The sequence below is a fragment of the Chionomys nivalis genome, chromosome 1 (genome assembly GCF_950005125.1).
Source record: "Chionomys nivalis chromosome 1, mChiNiv1.1, whole genome shotgun sequence".
NCBI classification, from domain to species: domain Eukaryota; kingdom Metazoa; phylum Chordata; class Mammalia; order Rodentia; family Cricetidae; genus Chionomys; species Chionomys nivalis.
The window spans coordinates 27,896,436-27,914,818 of record NC_080086.1 but is presented as its reverse complement, the minus strand read 5'-3'; positions in this window follow the sequence as shown (position 1 = coordinate 27,914,818).

Sequence of the window (18,383 nt, the reverse complement as noted above, 5' to 3'; positions counted from 1 at the left end):
AACCCAAAGAAAGACAATTATCACATGTACTCACTCATAGGTGGTTTTCAAACATAAAGCAAAGAAAACCAGTCTACAAACCACAATCTCAGAGAACTTAGACAACAATGCGGACACTAAGAAAGACTTACATAGATCTAATCTACATGGGAAGTAGAAAAATACAAGATCTCCTGAGTTGGGAGCATGGGGACTGTGGGGGAGGGTTGAAGGAGGAGAGGAGAGGCAGGGAGGGGAACAGAGAAAAATGTAGAGCTTAATAAAGATCAATAAAAAAAAGAAAAAGCTGAAAAAAAAATTAGTGATCCTCCTCCTGCCTCCAAGGCTCAGTCTGCTGCCTGATATTTGGTGGAGAGCATTGTGGTCTGCAGTCAGATTGAGGACAGGATTGCCCCTTTGTTTGTCTGAGCCTTAGTAGAAGTAAGAACTCTCTAGTGGCTTGGCTGCTTTGCTTTTCTGATCTTCAGCTTTTGTCCTAAGCCACGCATTGGGGTGACATCTGTTGGGGTCCAGCCTCAACGAAATTCACATGTTCCAGGGTAAGAGCACAAGGATTAGAACTACTGAGCAAAAGGAACAGAAATATGAGAGAAATAAGAGACAGAAACACAGAACAGCATCAGGAGAGACATTCAGTAAATACTGAATCACAAGTTCATTTATTTTCCACGTGCTTATGTATTTCACTCCAAAAGGAGAAGGGGGCAGGCAACAGACTTCATTAACATGATATAGGGAATAGACCTGAATTCTCCAACCTTTGGCCTTTGGTCCAGGTGGAGCAGATCCGCCCTTTACACTCAAAATACTAATTAACCACACCCGAGGCCAGGATCTCTTATTTGTAGCTACCCCTGTTGTCAACAACTTTGAAAGAGCGAAAAGGGGTTCAAACTCTCTGACCTTTAGTCAAGGTGGAACAGGCTCACATCTGTGGGCCGCCACACAGCTTGAACTCCAATATCTGTCTCTGCGTTTTTGTTAGTTGTGCTGCAACAGATTTTTAACCATGTCTAATACATTTATAAACCAATAACTTTTTTGGCTGCTCTGCGCTTGTTCTTCCTGTCTGCCAGTTTTTGACCCCAGACAGAGACTTTAAAAACCTGTCTGGGTCTGAAAAACGGTGAGCCATAATCCAATTTTCGAGCCAGCTTTTTAATAAACAGAACAGTCTAAAACGATGTTAATATTATTCATATTCAATTGACATTTGAGTCCTTATTACATTAGTTTTAGTGGTCAGAATGCCCAGAGATAAATTTTGAGCCCGGGTGGCTGCACCAGAACACCTGAGCTGCAACCGAGACACAGCACACAGTAAACTCATAATTCAAGACCAGTCAGACATAGGCATGCAGTGGCTATATTTATGCACTGAAACATTAAAACAGACAGATAATATTTTTTTCTCCAGCTATACTTTTAAGGAGGGGTGTCTTGTTACCTGTTGGCTCCAGTTCTCATGGGCGCAGGAGAAAGCTGCCCACAAGCCCAAGTACTGAGTTCTGTAACCATATATTCTTGTTGAATCACTTCAGGTTGCAGCGTAGGCAGCAGTGATCCTTGGTTTAAAGGAGCTGCCCATGCAGCGCCCCCACAGCAGAGCCAGCTTGTCGGGTTTATAAAAGAGCCGCTTTTTTTTTCTTTTTGAATATGAAACACAGAACAACAATTAAGCAACTAAACAAAACTACAGACAAACTGACAGACATGGACAGATTGCTGCTCTAAGGACAACCAATAGCGTGGGAGAGGAGATAGGAAGAAAACCAGACATCCTGCCAGTGGGACCCAGACATCCCACTGCCCTATCGGTCTGGCCCAGGAGGCAGATGAGGTACTGACATGCTTCATTTCTAACCTAGGCCTGTTGCAGATTCCTCCAGACCATTGAAGGAAAAACTAAAACCAAGACAATGGCTTGTGGGCTTGTTGATGATTGACTGGGCGTGACCCCTCCTCTTCTATTCAGAGAAGCCAGAGGGATCCAAGATTCAATCCCATACAGAAGGGTCCACGGACATCTCCTGTGGTCCTCCAGCATAGCTGCCCAGACCTTTGCAGGCAACTCAGAAATGGGCCCAGTCAAAGAACATTGCAAGACAGACAAAGGGAAACCAAACAAGACAAACGGGCACAGACAGACATTCATCAGTCGGATGAAGGATCCACAGGTTAGTGGTCCCAGTGGGTCTGGGGATCCCAGATGAGTTATGTCCATGTCATGAGCTCCCCAGAGACCATCAGGAGTCCAAGTTCATATACAAAAGCAAAGAGCCTTTATTGTGAACTTGAGCTTGGACTCTACATCCATTCCAACATAGCATTAGATCAGGAGAGCATTGAATAAAGGATGAGGGGGGTAACGGAATTCTGGGTTCAGATGGGGGTTGAACCCCCGATCCGGCAAGAGCTAGGCAACAGAAGTCTTGTCAAATGGGGATTGGTACTAGTATTGCTGCAAGGAAATGAGCAACGTATATACGAGTTCTGTAAGACATCATGCATGTTTTGGAGCATCTAGTACTGGTTTGTCTCAGTTCTGATTGACCCCCTGCAGGGTACAGTTTGTGGGTTTTCCTAGTTATTGTAAGGGTGAGGCCTCATCCCAGTATCATCAGCCTGTGGCCTGTCATGGCTGAACTAATGTTAAATTCGGCATCTTCACCTCCCAAGTGCTGTGATTAAGATGTATACCTACATTCCCAGCTGTCTTCAGAGAGTAACTCCATCGAATTAGTGCTAGAGAGTTACTATTTCTGCTTTGTGTTGGGAGCAAAGATGGGGGCAGGCTGGGAAGTAGGAGATGGTCTGGAACTCTGTTAAGGCACTGACTGAACTGAAGGATGGAGAAAATGACAAGAATGGATGTAGGTAAAGTTATTTTATTTTTTTGGTTTATTAAGACAGGGTTTCTCTGTTGTAACCCTGTAGTGGCAGTTCACTTATATTTTAATAAGGAAAGACTGCCCGAAGATCTGAGAGTAAAACAGCCCTTACAGACCAGATTGTGGTAACACACACCTTTAATCCTAGTAGCCATAGTGATATGCACCTTTAATCCCAGTAGCCACACTAGTTGCCATTGAAATCGGGTGATGCACACCTTTAATCCCAGCCCTGGAAAGGAGTATAAAACATGGGAAGACAGCTCTCAGACACAGTCTCATTCTGAGATTCCTAGAGGAAGGATCGCTATTTCAGACTGAGGTCGACGTAAGAGCCAGTGGCTGCCTGTTTTGCTTTCAGATCTTCAGGTTGAACCCCAATTTCTGACCCTGAGGTTTTTTTTATTATTATTATTAATCATGCTTCCTAACACTGACTGTCCTGGAACTTGCTCTGTAGATCAGGCTGGCCTCAAACTCATAGAGATCTACCTGCCTCTGACTCCCAAGTGCTTGGATTAAAGGAGTGTGCCACCCCCTCCCGCACCCAGAATATGAAGTTCTTAAGAAGATCATCTGACTAGGATTTAGAAGGCAAAAAAAGTGTTACTTGGCAATAAAATCTGAAGGCTACTTTTGCTAAAAGCATCAACGTTTGAACAGGAGGTAGTAACATATGACTATAATCCCAGCAGGTGGGAGGCAGAGGCAGCAGGATTTTGAATTCCAGGCTAGCCTTTGGCTATATAGTAAGACCTAGTCTCAAAATCAAAGCACTTCACTGTGCCATGGAGACCCACAAGAGGCAGAAGTAGATGGATCTCTGCGGGTTCGAGGCCAGCCTGGTCTTCAGAGTGAGTTCCAGGACAGGCAAGGTGGTTACATGGAGAAACCCTGTCTCAGAAAACAAACAAAAGAGCAAAGACCAAGGCCCTTCTTCTCCCTGGAAGCTTATGCTTGTGTGATGGTAACTAAAACAGGACAAAGGGATTGGCAGCTCAGTCTTCTATCTGCCCCCTTTGTTGACTCAACCGTTGAGTCAGACTTTACTATGCTCTTCCTAGAAACATGTTGATCACTGGAGAAACGCTTTTTCCAAGAACAGAACGCAGTATTAACATGGCACACTGCCCATGGGAGCAGGTGTTCCTCCCATCCTCTCTTTGTGGTTCTGGACCTCCAGCCCTGTCAGAAAGTCCAGATGTTTATGGGAGATGATGACTCCAGGCCACCCCTTCCCCCAAATTTTGGTCAGTGCTCCCTTCCACTCACATGACAGTGTATAAGAAGTAGCCTTGACTGTCTTGTAAGTAAATGAAGTAAATGTGGCTTGGTCTCGTTTCTGTTAGAAGGTCATGCCTTCAGGTTTCAGCTTGAGACTAGAATTAAAACTTGCAGCTATTTGGTCATGATGACACCCCAGTGAGATGGAGGTAGGTAGATCTTGGCAAGTTCAAGGCCAGCCTGATCTACATAGCAAGTTCCAGTCCAGCCAAGGCCACACATGGAGACCCTGTCTCAAAACAGCAACGACAAAAATCAAGCTAAGTAAGGAGATGGGCAGGACATGAGATTCCATTTTCTTGCTTTCTCTTTAAGTTTTGCTTTTCTTTCGTGTACATGGGGTTTTTTTGCCTGCGCAGCACCTGCATGCAGTGCCCTCAGCAGCCAGAAGAGGGCATTGAAAGTCCCCAAGCTGGAGTTACAAGTGGTTGGGAGCTGCCATATGGGTACTGGGAACCAAACCTGGTCCTTTGGAAAAGCAACCAGTGCTCTTAACCACTAAGCAACCTCTCCAGCCAAGTGCTCCATTTTATATGTGTGTGTGTGTGTGTATGTATATGTATACAGATTTTTTTCGAGACAAGGTTTCTCTCTAACTTTGGAGCTTGTCCTGAAACTAGCTCTTGTAGACCAGGCTGACCTCAAACTCACAGAGATCCGCCTGTCTCTGCCTCCCGAGTGCTGGGATTAAAGGCGTGCGCCACCACCTCCAGGCTTAATTTTTATAACAATCTTATTTTACATACCAATCCCAGTTTCCTCTCCCTCCCACCCATTTTCTTAGTGTGAGTTTTAGCAGACCAAGGTTCTAGAGCCCAGGTGATGACATCCTTCTTTGAAGGGTAACCTCCAGAAGAGGAGGAGGGACTGATTTCTTTTCTTGGTTGACCCCACTGGAAGCTCAGCATAGAGCTTGCCTCTCTAGCTTTCCCCCTCTCTGCTTCAGGGATCCTGCTCATGGTAAAGGAGTATTATAGGACATTCAGCTCTAAAGCCAGGAGATTAGACTGGAGCATAGCTGGATGCAAAAGCCCAAATGACAGATGAAGCCACAGGAGCAGACTAAGGAAGGAGAAAGCCCAAGAAGAGGTTTGGAGATGGGACCCCTCAAGTGAGAGACTTGGGGTTGTAGCTTGGTGCTAGATACAGGTTTAGCATCCATGCATGAGGCTTGGAGTTGAGCATCTCTGGCACCACAGAGACAGAAAAGGGACCCTGACAAGACCATGGAATTTTCTAGCATTTAGAACTACATGAACCAGGTGGTGGTGGTGCACACCTTTAATGTCAGCACTCAGGAGGCAGAGGCAGGCAGATCTGTAAATTCAAGACCAGCCTGGTCTTCAGAGGGATTTCTAGTACAAGCAAGGTGACAGAGAAAAACCCTGTCTTGAAAAACCAAACAGAAGTCATGATAAGAGAAAACAAACCCTAGGACCTTATCATGACTTTCTGTTGTTGTCTTGGGCGGTGTTTTTAATTTTGAGATTTTATTTATTTATTTATTTTATTTTCTGCCTATGAATGATTGCCTGAATGAGAGTCTGTGCATCGCAGGCCCACGGGGGCCTGAAGAGGACGATGGACCCTGGGACTGGAAGGGAATTGAACTCTGATCCTGTGGAAGAGCAGCCAGTGATCTTAACCACTAAGTTATTCTTCCAACCCTATTTATTTATATTTTGAAGCAGGGTGTCATATCAGTCAGTCTGGTCTCAAACTCCATATATTGCAGAGGATGACCTTGAACTCTTGATCCTCCAGCCTCTGCCTCCCAAGCGCCAGGATTACAGGTTTGTGCCAGGATCCTCAGTCTGATGAATGGAAGCAAAGTAGATGACATTTTTGCCAGGCACTGTTGCGGGAAGAAGGGCTCTAAGGATGTATCTCTGGGGTCTACACTGTATCTGTTTCTCTATTTTCTGGCTACCATGCAGGGAGCCACTCTGTTCTACCAGTCCCTCAAGCAAGGATGGGACAATACTTCTGAAACCGTGAGCAAAATAAATTTCCCTCCATCAAATTGTTTGTTTTTCTGAGACAGAGTTTCTCTCTGTAACAGGCCTAGCTGTCCCGGAATTTGCAACATAGACCAGGCTGGCTTCAAATTCATAGAGAGATGCCTGCCTCTGCCTCTTGAGTGTTGGGATTAAAAGTGTGTGCCACCATACCCAGCATCCATTAAATTCTTGATGGGGGCACAAACTTTGAATCCCAGAGTTCAAGGCCAGCCTGATCCACATAAAGAGTTCTAAGACAGTTAGGGCAAAAGGAAAAAAAGAGGCGAAGAAAAAAATAAGCTAATACTAGGTATTTTTGTCAAAAGACATAATACAGATATCAAGAGAAGAGGCTGTCTCAAGATGTTGGTTACAGCCAGCCATCTCTGACGCTAAAGAAAATAATACTGAAACATTCCTTTTATTGAACAACAAAGAGGTCCTTGTTAACAGTTTTCCTCGGAATTATGGAAAGCAGTGAATTTGGTTTCAGGGATCAGTCAAAATACAAATATTCCTTGTTTGGCACTTAACCTTAGCGTAACCTAAGAGGCAGTCTGATGAACTAAAGATGCCCATGAGTCTTTGACACTTGCTCCCAGGAAGGGCTAGGATATACCTCTCTTTCCCTTTTATTGGAACGGACACTGTGACTTTGGGGCAGTGGAAGCATCTTAGTCCCCTCCTCACTGTGTTTCTTTTAATGCACAGGGTTGCTATCAGATGAACAAAGAAGCCAGCAGGGGATGCTACATGGAAGAGAGCAAGGCGTCTGCCAACCAGGAAAGCCCACTGCTGCCAACTAGCTTTTTTAAAATTTTATTTATTTTACTTTTGAGACAAGGTTTCTCTGTGTAACAGCTCTGACTGTCCTGGAACTAACTCTGTAGACCAGGCTGACCTCGAACCCACAGAGATCCTCCTGCCTCCCAAGAAGGTGTGCACCACCACGGCCCGGCTTAGTCTTTGAATCTTATTGCCCATCCCTGCAGGTCAGTGAATGCCATATAAAGCAGAATCCACCTTATCCACACCAAACTGTGGAAAGTAATAAATGGATGGTTTGCTGTCATTTACCAGGTGCAGCCATTAAGGGAATCAAAGAGAAGGATCTTTGAGGGGAGAGTTGCCAACATTCTTGGTGTGCAGCCGGCAGACTTTGGGAGGGCAGCACTCCTGCCCCTCATTCTTGGGGACACCAATAGTTAGCATTACAAAAACAAAACAAAACACACCAAAAGTACAAGAAGCCTCTGGAATCAGCAAGCAAATGTCAAGTTGCTTTAGAATGGTGCTCAGTTCCAACTTTTTGTTTTGTTTTGTTTTTCTGTTTTTTGTTTTGTTTTGCTTTTGTTTTTGTTTTTCCTTCTTTTTCAAGACAGGGTTTCTTTGTGTAGCTTTGGAGCCCATCCTGGCACTTGCTCTGTAGACCAGGCTGGCCTCAAACGCACAAAAATTTACCCACCTCTGCCTCCCAAATGCTGGGATTAAAGGTGTGTGCCACCACTGCCCAGCTTCATTTTTGTTTTGTTATTGTGGTGCTGAACCAAAGTTCTGGCCCCTAACCTTTACTAACCTTCCAGCCCATTGTTCCTCTAGAAATATATCTAGTCTAAGTCACTATCAAGTCTGTATCATAAAGAGAATTTCCACAGCATTCATTACAATGGAAGCAACGTTGAACGTGGTTGCTCACACCTATACTCCCACTACGAGACAAGTGAATCACGACTACTCTGGGCTGCATGGAATCCTGTCTAAAAGGAGCTGGGAACAGGAAGATGAGCTCAACAGTGCTTGGCCCATAAACCTAAATTTCTGAGTTCAGTTCCCCGTGGTCCAGGAAGAAGTAGAAGTAGAGAACTAACTGGAAGTTTGCCTCTGACCTCCACAGGCAAACTGTAGCATGCCTACACACAATAATAACAAATAAATACAAATCTTTTTTAAAAAAAAAAACTATAAGCAATATAAACAAAATGTTGTGTACCATATCTTCTATATTACAATAGGGCTAGTGTGTCTCGAAATTCTCCTGTTTATAAAATGCGTAAAATAATTTTAATTATCCATAGTTTTTATTTAGAAACCTATTCAAAGATTAAAAACTCCACTCCAAAATAAACTCTACCATGGTCTTTCCTCTTTTTTCCTACTTGTTATCTGTGTCTCCCTCCACTTTTGACCATCTGGAAACTGTTTGCAGCTAGCGAAGTCCAGAATATCATTAATGCTCCATAAACTCTGTCTGTTACCAGGTCTGAGAGTGCATCTCAGTGATAAAGGGGTCGCCCAAACTCAACCCTCGGCACCGTAAAAACAGCAACTACAAAAAATATCAACACTAGTCCTTACCAGCCTGCTGTGGAGGGCTGGAGAGATAGCTTGGCGGTTAAGAACACTTGTTGCTCCTGCAGAGAACCTCAGTTCGATTCCCAGCACCAACCACATCAGGTGTCTCGTGACTGCGCGGCTCTGGCTTCAGAAGATCTATCACCTCTGGACTTCAAGGTCATCTTATCCCAACATAGGAACATCTACTAATGACTAATCTAAAACACGAATCTTTGAAAACAATCTCATTTATTTACAGCACATTTGGGTGACGTTTTATAGCATTCTGTGTTTGTTGGCATTTACTTTTGTTTTCTGCGTTTATTTAGAGGGTCTCACTAAATATGGCCCAGCGTGGTCTCCAGCCCTTGCTCCAGTTTCCCAAGTGGCTGAGATTATAGGCATGAACCACCACACTCGATTTGTTTGTTTTTATTTTTATTTTTTTTTCTACATTTAGTTTATTTATTTGGGGAGCATACCGTGTCAGAGGACAGCTTGTGGGATGTTGTTCTCTCCTCCGACCATGTGTACCCCAGACATCCAACTCAAGCCATCAGCCTTGGTGGCAAATGCCCTTTCCCACAGAGCCATCTTGCTGACCCTTAATTTGTTGTGTTATTGTTAAGATTCGATTTTATTTGTGTGTATGTGTGTATACCTGTGTGTTTGTGTGTGCGCACGTGAATGAGGTACCTGTCAAGGTCAGGGGAGGGTGTAGGATCCCCTGGAGTTGGAGATCTATGCGGTTGTGTGGCCCCCATGTAAGTGATGGCAACTGAACTCAGGTCCAGTTCAATAGGTACAACAGTAGAAAATGTCCTTAGCTGCTTGGCCATCAGTCTCTTAGCTATTTCTTAACTCTATTATGGAGGGGAGTAGATGTCTCTGGGACATGGAAGTCAGAAGACAACTAAAATCACCCTCTCTTTCCACCTTTAGCAGGGCCTGGGGACCAGGCTTGCACAATAAGCGCTCTTACCTGCTGAGCTTTCTTTCCCGCTCCTCTCAATTGTTTCTTAAGATGGAGTCTCACTATGTTACTTAAGCTGGCCTCTAACTCCTAGGCTCAAGCAATCCTCCTGTCTCAGCCTCCTTGGTACTTGGAACTATAGGTGCATCCCAGTTTATCCAGGGTATAGTATGTTGTACTAACATATGCTAATTTGCCGGTTGCTATATACTATACTACAAAAATATAAGTATTATGTCTATGTAGTAGATAAACTAAATGTGCACTGAGGTTGCATAATAATTTCATAATATACTAATTGTTTATTTCCCCACCAAAGCTAGCATCTTTTCTGGGTGATTTTGTTTGTTTGTTTTTTTTTTTCAAACAGGTTCTCACTATGTAGCCCTGGCTGTCCTGGAACTTCCTGTGTAGACCAGACTGGCCTTGAACACACAGAGATCCTCCTGCTTCTGCCTCTTGAGTGTTAGGATCAAAGACGTGCACCACAACTGACTCAAACCTAGCTTCTTAATGCAACAACATTTATCTTGTTCATATTTATCTTGAGTACAGTCTAGAGTCTACACATACACCTCTGGCTCAGGATAGCTCAAACTATAAAAGCATTGTCTGAGTCACAGATATTTCAAGGTCCAGGTGATAGCAGATCCACTTTCAAGTTCGATTATGTGGCCGTTGGAGGTTCCTAACTGTTGGCTAGAACCTTATGGCACCGTACAGAACAGCTCAGCACAGCAGTGAGCTTGGTTAGAACAACGGAGGCGGGACTACCAAGCTGAGCATGGTGCCACACACTTGTAACCCCAGGATGCAGTAATCTAAGGCTGAAGAACTGCAACTTTAAGGCCAGCCTGGCTTTCACAGAAAGAGCTTACCTCAAACCACCAGAAGAGAGGGTAAAAATGGCTCAGTAGATAAAGCGCTGTCTCCAAGCTGGAGGACCCACACAGTGGAAAGAGAACCCCATCACTGAAAGTTGTCCTCTGACTGCCATGCATGCATGGTGACGTGTGTACAGAGACAGACAGACAGACAGACAGACAGACAGACAGACAGACAGAGAAACGTGCACACACACATAAAAGTAAAGAGAGACCTGAAGTCGCAGTGCCTTTGGTAGCCCTGGCTGGGGAGGGATAGCTTTTGGTAGCCACACTCCAGAGGAAAGGATCTCACGGAGAGAGAGAGCGGCGGAGAGCACGAGGGCACCATCTTAGATGCTGCCTAGCACATATAATGCTTGCATATTAATTATGCAAATGTCCCGATGTCATTGATCTTGAAAGCTAATATTTATTAATTGAGGCCCTCTCTCCCATATTTTAAATTTCAATTTCTCTGCCTTTGGTGCTTTTGAGTACTGGGCATTTGGGAATAAGAAATTGGAGGCTCTTTTTTAAAAGCCTTTTTTTTTTTTTTGAGATTTTTGTTTTATGTGTGTGAGTGTTTGCCTGAATGAATGTCTGTGTCCCATGTGTGTGCAGTGTCCTTGGAGGCTGGAAGGGAACATCGGATCCCCTGGGGTTGGAGTTGTAGGTGGCTGTGTGTCTGAGTTTGATTCCCACAACCCACATAATGGTGGGTGTTGGGAACGAAGCCTGGGTCCTCTGGAAGAACAGGTAGTGCTCTTAACTGCCGAGCCATCCCTCCAGCCCCTGGAGGTCTCCCTTTCATCGACAAGTTTCTAGGGCTTGTTCTATTTTGTTAATTGTCCATTTTATCAGACTGTTTAAATTTTTTTATGTTGTTGAGAGTTTGGGAGTTGCTTGGTTGATGGGTTTTATGCTGTTTTGTTTTGTTCAAGATTGGGTCTGAGTGGCCTAAAACCTGGAATCCTCTAGTGTCAATTGTCCTGAGTGCCGGAAATGTACCCGATCATTATCTTATCTCATTAAATTGTGTGTTATACCCGCGGTAATTCGGTAATTTTGCAGCCTCCCTGACAAATTCCTTTGCTTCCAGTCTAGCTCTTGCCTGGCGTCTCCACCCCTTTCCTTCTGCTCCGTTGGCTCGGGACTGCTTCGTCCATTAGCTGCTAATTTTATTCGCGATCTATCTCCCCACACCTCCTCACATCACTGACTTCCCTAAAATGCTAGCCTCCACCCTCCGCATTTGTCTAAGATGCTGAGCAGTTTGAAGTTACTGTCGGAGGCCTCCAGCTCAGCCTAACTCAATTAGTCCAAGTTTGCGTTCTCATGTGCTAAGCATTAAGTCAACTAGTAATGAGTAAGGCTCAGCCTCTGCCACATAGGAACTCTTAGCCTAGGGAGATTAGCGATGCGGGAAAGAATTCAATGAGAAGGAGGAGGTTACATAAATAAAGCTAGCTTGGCCGAGACACAGGGGGACCAGGTTTGGTTTGGGGGACAAGACAGCATCTAGGCTGAGCCTTGACAGACAAACAAAAGTTTCCCGTAGCCCAGGTTTTCTAAGGACAGATGTCTGCTGGCCCCCAGTTCCAAGTTTTGCATTTGGCCGTGACTTCATCTCTGGCCACACACCACTCCCTGTCCCTCCCCTCCACCCCGCCTCATATAATTCTCCTGTCTTTCCCTGCCTTTTAAGGGAATTTTTTGTGTATTTAGCCCCTGGATTTCATTTCATTGGATTGGACTGTAGTGATGTTTCTGTACATTTGCCCAGCGGCCCCCAGCTAATGGGTGTATTCTTTATAGGCCAATAAACAGATGAATAAAGCCAGCTTTCTGACCCACTCCCGTCCCTGCCTCCCTCTCTTTCTTTGCATTTTACCCATCCTCCGTGGTACTTTCTTTGAAATGAAACATTTCCTGAGAGACTCAAGCAGAGATCGACTCTCTTGAGCCATCCGTCGGCACGCCAGCCAGTCCATTCAACAGAGGGTTCTCTTTTACTGGAAAACGTTCCTCCCCAGAGAGCCACCAGTGTGAGATGCAAAGATGACCTGACGTCCAAGGATTTCTTCCCCAGGGCCAGAAAGAACTTCAGAGCAGTCCAGGCTTAAACTGGGTGTGGTAGCATCTGTCAGGAATCCTAGCATCTGGGAACCTGAGGCAGGAGGGTCCTGAGTGCCAGGCCAACCTGGGCTTGGCAGTAAACACTAGGCTAAAAAACAAACAAACAACAGAAGTTTTACCAGCTGTAGCCTCACAGCGGCAGCCACATGGTCCGTAGCCCACTGTAGACATGAGGTCTATTGAGATTTTCAGATGCTGGAAGACCACAGTGGTCCCAGAGAACCAGCCTCATCAAGGTGACCCACATGCCCTCTAGGTCACTAAAGCCGCTTGACCTTACAAGTTCCCGGAGTCTGTTCTGGTTTTGGGCAGGGTGGAGACTGTTAGTGTGTGGGTCTGTGTGTGAAGACAGTGGTATGACCCCCAGATGCCCACCACCTGAGATCCCGTCTCCAAACCCTGGCAGTTCATTACCAGAAATCTGTAGATGAAACTTCCAGGAAGGAAGCCAAAGACTGATGGCTGCCCTACTTTCCACCCCACAATCCCCAAAGCTTAGAGGGTCCTAGTGACCGCGCTCACTACCAGAACTCCTACTGGGAAGCCTGCCACCAGACCCAGGGCCATCTCAATAATGTGGGTTTCTTTGTTGTTGCTGTGAGACAAAGTCTCACTTGGTAGCCCAGGCTGGCCTTAAATTCATGGTGATCCCTCTGGCTCGGTAAAGCGGCTCCATCCCTCGCCACGAATGTGGACTTTTAAGACTAGGAAGAGACAGGTAGGAGTACTTCTGGGCAAACATCATGATCTGAGTTTGATCCCTGGACTAGGCTAGAGGGAGATGCCTGGAAGTTGTCCTTTAACTCCCAGACATGTGCTGTGTCATGAGTGCGCACGCACATACACACATGCACACACACTAATAATACTAATAAATAAATAAAATAATTTTTAAAATTTAAAAATAACAAAAACTAAAGTATAGGCTTTTATCCCTAGATAACATTTGCTCTTTTCTGACCATTGCTGCTAATTCTGACTTTAGGTAGCCAGGGGTTAGGGACTTAACTCATTTAGCAAGGGTTCAGGCCTCAGCTCTGAAAAACAAAAGGCAAGTTACCAAAAATTACCATGAACACGTAATGACAACACATCCAAATAGACAAGCAAAACGAGGCAATTGGCTTGAAGTCGTCAAATAATAAATCAGCGGTACAATAAAACAGAACGGACACGGCTGCCCCGAGAGGAGTAAGTCTGATGCTCCCTAAACCTGGAGAGCAGAGCTTAGGTTTTGTAAACAGATGAAGAAAGGGGGCTACGGGAAGAAATTAAGCAAGTTAACTTAAATCTGGATTTTTAAGTATCTCACTATGTAGTCCTGGCTAGCCTAGCCTGAAATTCTCTCTGTAAATCACCATGATGCCACTAACTCCACCTGCCTCTGCCTCCTCAGTGCTGGGATTAAAGGCATGATCCGCAACAAAATGGATTTTAAAATCTGTAGACTTGGGTGTGGTGGCGAATGCCTTTGCTCCCAGAACTCTGCAGGCAGAGGCAGGTGGATCTTGGCAGATTTGAGGCCAACCTGGTCTGCATTGTAGTTCCAGGCCACCCAGATCAACATAGTAATGTGATCCTGCCAACCCCCAATTTTTTAATTATCTGTTTTGTTTTTTCTGTGTGTGTGTGTGTGTGTGTGTGTGTGTGTGTGTAGGAGCACAGAAGTGTGTGCATACACAGAGTGAGAGGACATCTTTCAGGCGTTGGTCCTGGGCTTTCACCATACGGGTCCTAGGAGCTAACTCGGGTCTTCAGGCACAGCAACGGCTCTTGTGCCTTGCCCTTTCACCAGCCCACACACTGGATTCCTGAATGTCTGTCTATACAGCCCAACAGCACATGCCTGTCTTGGCCCACTGTCTCTGCCTTGGCCCCTCTCCTCTCTTCTGAGGCTCTCCTTTTTGTGAGCCCTCTCCTCTCTTCTGAGGCTCTCCTTAACGTGAGCCCTCTCCCACAGCCTTGCCTGAACATTCTGTTCTTGTTTTCCCTGCCCCAGCCTCAGACTTCCTTCAGGGACCTGGGGACAGTACCCCCTCCTACTGTCTGGGGAGGCTTTCCTCAACTGTAGCCTCTGGGTAGGCCAGCACATTGAGGTCATTGCTGTCTCTGCCAGACGATTGGCTTGGGTTCCGTTTTCTCATCTGTCTGAGGGAAAACAGGATTGCTGTACTGGACTCTGCTCAATGCTTTGCCTTAGTTCTACTTCGAATCTACTCCGGTTTCTTTCTCACCCCCACCTCTGCCTTCCCTGACTTTCCCCAAACTAGAATCAATCACATCTGTTGTCTAGCCCTACCATGCAACCAGCAGGAACTAGGTTTGACAGTCAGACTTACTTAGGCACTAGACCTGGTGGTCCTTTAGCTCCCTTGGAGGCCTGAAGGGCTCATGAAGTGCAATCGGTATTCTCTCCTGATGATTTCTGTGTTTCCCTTTCCTCCAGCTAGCCTGAACCACCCAGTCTCCTGCTCCCCCTCCCGGTCTCGGCTCCCTGCACTCATCTCTAACTTAGCTTGTCAGGGATCCTCAGTTTGGGCAAAAGGTGCGCAAAGATAAGTTGTCAGTGTACATCTTTCTTAGACTGGACTTTCTGGAAGTCAAAATTATCTCTTCAAAGTTGGTGTGCTCTAGTCAGGTAAACACTTCCTTTATGACAGGCGGAGTCTCAATCAGGGTTTCTGTTGTGATGAAACACACTGGTCAGAAGCAACCCAGAGAGGAAAGGGTTTATTCCAGGTTCCACTGCAGGTAATAAACAGAGTGTCACCAAGGGAAGCCAGGGCAGGAACTCATGCGAAGCAGGAACCCAGAGGCAAGAATTGATGTGGAAGCCATAGAGGAGGGCTGCTTATTGGAGCACTCAGCCTGTTTTCTTATAGCGCCAGGACCACCAGCCCAGATGTGGCAACATCCTGGACAGGCTAGACTCTCCCGCAACCATCACAAATTAACTACGGGCAGATCTTAGTGGGATATGTTCTCAGCTTGGAGTCCCCTTTTCCAAGTGACTCTACCTTGTGTCAAGCAGACGTAGCACTAACCAGCACAGAGTGCAGATATAAATCTGTTCAAATGACTGGATCAGTGATTACCGTCTGCTTATCACATGATCTGAGAGAAAAGTATGCACAGAAGATAAATCAAGAAGAGCAAACATCCCTCTCAGTTTAGAGGGCTTCCTATGACACTTCATCATTGATATTCCAAAATCCAAGATCCATACCATGAACATAAACAAAACCAAATATAGGTGGCAGATCTCGGTGAGTTTAAGGCCAATCTGGTCTATAGAATAAGTTCCAGAACAGCAAGGGTTACACAGGGAAACCCTGTCTCAAATAACCAAGTTTCATGCTAGCAGAGTTACGATAGTGAGACCCCATGTCAAAAAACAAACAAATGGGGCTAGAGAGATGGCTCAGAGGTTAAGAGCGCTGACTGCTCTTCCAGAGGTCCTGAGTTTAATTCCCAGCAACCATATAGTGGCTCACAGCCATCTGTAATTCTATCGGGTTCCCTCTTCTGGCACGCAGACAGAACACTGTATACATAAGAAATAAATAAACAAACAAACAAACAAACAAATAAATAACAAAGGTACAAATGTACAAGGTCAAAGAAAGGATTGGTTGCTACCTTCCCACATGACGCTCCCCCATATTGGAAAAGTATCTGGAAACTTGTAAACGCTCCAGCTTTTTATAAGCCAAAGCAGCTGCCCTTTCTCTCAGGCAAACCTCAAGTGCTATCTTTATCCTTGGATGTGAGACTGAGTAGATATTCCAATGGGAAAAGGTTCAAAGGTGATAAAACTCAACCTGGCGTTGGGTATGGTGACATACACCTGTAATCCCCAGGACTGGGGAAGCTGAGGCCGCTGCATCTCTACAGAATTCCTGGCCAGCAGGGCTGCATAGTGATTGATACCCTATCTTTAAGAAAGAACCAGCCAGTGATGTCCCACACCTTTGATCCCAGCACTCAGGAGGCAGAGACGAGCGGATCTCTGAGTTTGAGGCCAGCCTGGTCTACAGAGTGAGTTGGAACAGCAAGGGCTACACAGAGAAACCCTGTCTCAGAAAAAAAAAAAAAAAAAACACAGAAACAATAGCATAAATAAATAAGTAAGTAAATAAGAAACAAACGTTGGTCCTAAGGCAAGCACTTGGAAGTACACATATATAAAGTTGTGGTATCTGTGTAATTAGGATCGTGAGTGTAAGGAATTTTACAGATAGCCACAATGTCTAAGAATCAAGATAATAAAACATTACTGGTCTAGAGGCCAATATCTGTCATCCAACTCAGTATTATTTTGGAGACTTTAATTTGTTAGAGGACAAATTTTTAAAAGAACAGATGAAATTGGAGGAAGGATGGGTACCTTTGGAATCAATGCTGAAATTAAGAGGCGAGACCACCTGGTCTAAGACTTTAATTGTGCAAGTGTTAATCTCACTGATGGAGAATAGGACCACAACAGTTTAAAGCCAAATTTGAAGCAAACTTTAATTAAATACTGGCCAGGTGGCTGGACTCTGGCCGGGTCCATACCCAGGTTCCTGAAAAATGACCGTGAGTCATGGTTTGAAGAAGGAAAAGCCATAATTCATTTAATTAATTTAAGAAGGAAAACCCATAATTCATTGTATTTCCCATCAGGTCCTCCAATCACAGGCAAGCATACATCCTGATGTACCTCCAGCCAACATCCAATCAGGGGCAAGTATATATCCTGATACAGTTCCTGCCTACATACCCCCCATCCACATGTGATCAAGCATCCAGTGCAGACGGGTCAAACAAACTTGTTCAGGGGAGTGAGAACACGTGGCCTGTTATCCGCCATAGACAGTAGCCTCCAGCATCAGGAGCTCTCTGTCCTTGGGTGAGGGGCTTGCAGACCAGAGGCATTTTTGCTTCGTGGATCTCTAAGGCACAGTAATTAAAACTTAAAACCTAACTTTGGTTCTCACACAAGCACAGAGACAAAACTCACGGAGGTCAAGGCAAACAGTTAAAATCAAGGTCTCTGAGCAGACCCTCCCTGATGAGACTGATCAGTATAAAAAAGAGGTGCAGCTGGGCGGTGGTGGTGCAGGCCTTTAATCCCAGCACTCGGGAGGCAGAGGCAGGTGGAGATCTGTGAGATCGAGGCCAGCCTGGTCTACAGAGTGAGTTCTAGGACAGGCCCCAAAGCTACACAGAAAAACCCTGTCTCGAAAAACAAAACAAAACAGAAAGTGATATATAAAAAGCATGTTTACATTAAACACTTCCCAACTGATGCAGCCCTGATGACATAAAAGAACAGCTAGATGATAAACATTCAGTTGAGAGCAACTTTTCTCAGAACAGGGAAAAGATCAATATTTGCTGTGCTGCCACTGGGGCGCACACCTTTAGTCCCAGCCCTTGGGAAGCAGAGGCAGGAGGATCTCTGTGAGTTCAGACAGTCGAGTCTACATAAAGCAGTGGTTCTCAGCCCTCCTTTAATACAGCTCCTAATACTGTGGTGACTGCCAACCATAATATTATTGTCATTGCTACTTCATGACAGTAGTTTTGCTGTTACAAATCATGTAAACATCTGTGTTTTCTGATGGTCTTGGAGGACCCCTGTGAAAGGGTCATTCAACACCCAAAGGGGTCGTGACGCACTTGTTGAGAACCTCTGACATAGAGCATTCGGGACAGTCAAGACTACATAAAGAAACCCTGTCTCAAAAATGAAATAAAATAAATTTCTGTGTCTGATGGCATCCAAGCTGCAAAGAACTTTTAGAGACCCCTGGGGAGAAGCGCAAAGACACCAACCTAACAGTACTCCTTGAGAAAGAAAGTGAGGGCAAGCTCGGGTAAACTGAACAAGACCACATCTCCTGAAGGAAAGCTG